This window comes from Alexandromys fortis, unplaced genomic scaffold (assembly GCF_014885135.2).
Source record: "Alexandromys fortis isolate MF-2015 unplaced genomic scaffold, M_Fortis_MF-2015_v1.1 scaffold_225, whole genome shotgun sequence".
Taxonomy (NCBI): domain Eukaryota; kingdom Metazoa; phylum Chordata; class Mammalia; order Rodentia; family Cricetidae; genus Alexandromys; species Alexandromys fortis.
The window spans coordinates 2,235,774-2,239,742 of NW_026068119.1; the positions used below are offsets into that span (position 1 = coordinate 2,235,774).

At 38.9% G+C, this 3,969-nt stretch overlaps 1 pseudogene; it reads left to right on the forward strand.

Annotated features, from left to right (window-relative positions):
- Positions 1–3,068: 3,068 nt before the first annotated feature.
- Positions 3,069–3,169, forward strand: LOC126490282 (uncharacterized; annotated as a pseudogene).
- The last annotated feature ends 800 nt before the right edge of the window (positions 3,170–3,969 follow it).

The following is a 3,969-nucleotide window of genomic DNA, read 5'->3' on the forward strand; positions in this document are numbered from 1 at the left end:
GAGACAGTGGGGCTGATCTATTGGGAGCTCACCAAGGCCAGCTGGACTGTGACTGAAAAAGCATGGGATAAAACCGGACTCTCTGATCATGGCGAACAATGAGGGCTGATGAGAAGGCAAGGACAATGGCATGGGGTTTTGATCCTATTTCATGTTCCGGCTTGGTGGGAGCCTAGCCAGTTTGGACGTTCACCTTCCTAGACATGGACGGAGGGGGGAGGACCTTGGACTTTCCACAAGGCAGGGAACCCTGACTGCTCGTTGGACTGGAGAGGGAGTGGGAGAGGAGTGGGGGGAGGGGGAGAAGGGTGAGAGAAGGGGGAGGGAAATGGGAGGCTGGGAGGAGGCGGAAACTTTTTTTTCCTTTTCTCAATAAAAAAAAATTAAAAAAAATTAAATCAAAGTGACAAAATTATTCAGAAGGATGTGAAAGATATGTTTATTACAACTAAGAAACTTCAACTTTATCAGTATTGACTTGCTCGAATTAATTTTTTTTCTTTTTTTCCCTTTTGTTAAAAATTTCCACCTACTCCCATTTCCCTCCCCCTCCCTCTCCAATCCAAAGAGCAGTCAGGGTTCCCTGCACTGTGGGAAGTCCAATGTCATCCCCCCTCCATCCTGGTCTAGGAAGGTGAGCATCCAAACAGGCTAGGCTCCCACAAAGCCAGTATATGCAGTAGGATCAAAACCTAGTGCCATTGTCTTTGGCTTCTCAGTCAGACCTCATTGTCCGCCATGTTCAGAGAGTCCGGTTTGATCACATGCTCCATCAGTTCCAGTTCAGCTGGCCTTGGTGAGCTCCCAATAGATCAGCCCCACTGTCTCAGTGGGTGGGTGCACACCTCGCGGTCCTGACTCCCTTGCTCATGTTCTCCCTCCTTCTGCTCCTCATTTGGACCTTGGGAGCTCAGTCCAGAGCTCCAATGTAGGTCTCTGTCTCTACCTCCATCTATCGCCAGATGAAGGTTCTATGGTGATATGCAAGATATTCGTCAGTATTGCTATAGGATAACGCCAGGTCAGGCACCCTTTCCTCAGCTGCCCAAGGAACAAGCTGGGGATATCTCCTTGGACACCTGAGAACCCCTCTAGAGTCAAGTCTCTTGCCAACCCTAAAATGGCTCCTTTAATTAAGATATCTACTTTCCTGTTCCCATAACCACCCTTCCTCCATGTGGTGATTTCTCAGGAAACTCGGGATGAATCTACCCCAGGATCCAGCAATACCACTCTTGGGAATATACCCAAGAGATGCCCAATCGTACTACAAAAGCATTTGTTCAACTATGTTCATAGCAGCATTATTTGTAATAGCCAGAACCTGGAAACAACCTAGATGCCCCTCAATGGAAGAATGGATAAAGAAAGTGTGGAATATATATGCATTAGAGTACTACTCAGCGGTAAAAAACAATGACATCTTGATTTTGCATGCAAATGGATGGAGCTAGAGAACACTATCCTGAGTGAGGTAACCTATACCCAAAAAGATGAATATGGTATGTATTCACTCATTAGTAGATTCTAGCCATAAATAAAGGACTTGAGCCTATAATTCGTGATCCTAGGGAAAACAAATAAGAAGGTGAACCCAAACGAAAACATATAGTTATTCTCCTGGATATTGGAAGTAGACAAGATTGCCAGGCAAAAATTTGGAACTAGGGGGAGGGGGAGGGGAGGGGATAAGGGGAGATGGGGAGAGAGAAGGGAGAAGGGGAGGATGGGGAGAGCTTGGAGGAATGGGATCAAATTAAAATTTTTAAATAGTGCTTGATCATGAGGAATGACTTAGAGAAATATTTTTAAAAATCCCTATACAAAATATTCCTGGTTCAGATGGTTTTACAGGCAAGTATGACTACATTTTAAGAAAACCATCCTAATTTTAATAAAACTCTTCCTAACAACTATGTATTATCAAGGCAGAATGTAGTTCTGATGTCATTCTGTCTTTAAATGAATCCATCTTTAGTGTGACATTAACATAATTAGCATAATTGATTATAAAATTCAAGGGACAGATGGAAATAATTTGAGACCTACTTTTCAGTATCAAAGGAAAAAATGTTTAAATTCAGGGTGTTACTGTCTATAACAACTAGGAAACTAACTAAAAGATCCAGAACCTGATAATCAATGGGCATTTAAGATCTGCAAATCCATGCCAAGATATGCTGGTGTGACCTCACTTGTACTTGTCTAGTCCATAAGACTGTGTCTTTTCAGGGAGAGAGAGACAGAGAGACAAAAGACAGAGACAGAGACAGAGAGACAGAGAGAGACAGAAATAATCAAAGATTCTGTTTTCTTCTAGGCTCAGTGTCAAGACCTAACTTGAGTAGGTCTAAGGATAGAGTTAATCTACATCATACCATTTTAAAGATTTGATGTTCAATATTGCTTTTACATAAGGTTAGAGATGGAAGAATAAATTGATATAATAAAATAGAGTTTAAAGAGAACTTATTGAAAGTAAATTAAGAACTGAAGTGCAATTTTCTATCATATGTGTTTCCAAAATTAACTGCCCTATGGATATTTTATGTAAAATTATAGCCAGAGGACAAAGATGAATTAGAACAGTTCCATGGGGAAACAGAGGAACACTGATATATGTTTATTTTTAATTAGACACCATAAGTTAATTATATGGGGTCATTAGAAGAATAACTGCTCCAGATTAACTCTAATATGTGTAAAAATGATGAGTTGCAATAACAGATATACTTTCCCTGCAACAACTTTAAGTAGAACATCAGTAAATTGGAATTGATACTGGAACAAGAGGTGTGATAGGGTTGTAAATCAATGAGATAAAGAAAATTTAGCCTTCAAATATGGTTTTAGTGTGGGAGGATCACTTTTTACAAATATTCAAAAACGGTCATATAAAAAATAATATGAAGTTCATTTGTTCAGAAAAGGAGCCAGTTTTTACGTTCATAGAGTTACTAATTTAAGAAAACTAAAAGGTATGACTGTAGATATCCAGTAATTTTTTTAACAATTTAAATCACAAAATAATGAGTTCCCTGTTCAAGAAAATATTTAAGAGCTATAGAGTGCTTACTTTGTCAGCACAAATGTGAAAATTTGAATGTAGCAGAAAATATTAGAATGGCTCCTGTGCAAGGATAACATTTGTAAAACATTGCATATTTTTCCAGAGTTGTCTATAGGCAGTTCATGGTTGCTAGGGAATAAAGACTCATTTTCTTCAGTGGTGTTACACTGGTAAGAAGACCATGCTTTTACCAAAAATCATTCAGTCTGAATCTTATCTTATAAGAGATCCTAGTAGGATAAAATGGGTCACAAAGAGAGAGAGAGAGAGAGAGAGAGAGAGAGAGAGAGAGAGAGAGAGAGAGAGAGAGAGAGAGAGAGAGAGAGAAACACGAACATAGTAAGAGGATTAGCTGAGTGGAAGGCAATCACTGAGAGTGGAAGGAGTACAATAGGGGCTATTGGGTAGTGTGAATATGATAAAAATACTTTATATTTGTTTATTACTACTACTGTTGCTATTACTACTAATAGTATTACTACTACTTACCACCACTATTATTATATGTGTCTATGATGTATGTGTAAGTGCATGCATGTGCATGCCATGGTTTGCGTGTGGAGGTCAGATGACAATTTCTAGCACTCAGTTCTTTTCTTCTACTATGGGCTTGGGGGTTGAACTCAGATTATCAGGTTTGAATGGCAAGTGTTTACCAGCTGAGGCATCTCACTAGCTCCCAAATATATTATTTACATGTATGAAAAATGTCATAATGAAATCCATTATTATATAATTAGTATATGCAAAAGGGTGAAGGAAAACAGAAGCTATAGAATATTTACTTTTGGAAGGGCTCTACACCATTGAGTAGCTACTGAATAAGAGAAACTTTAATATCTAATTCTGGATTATTCTCACTTTTGAGAATATACTCTCCTTATATTCTCAAACAATGA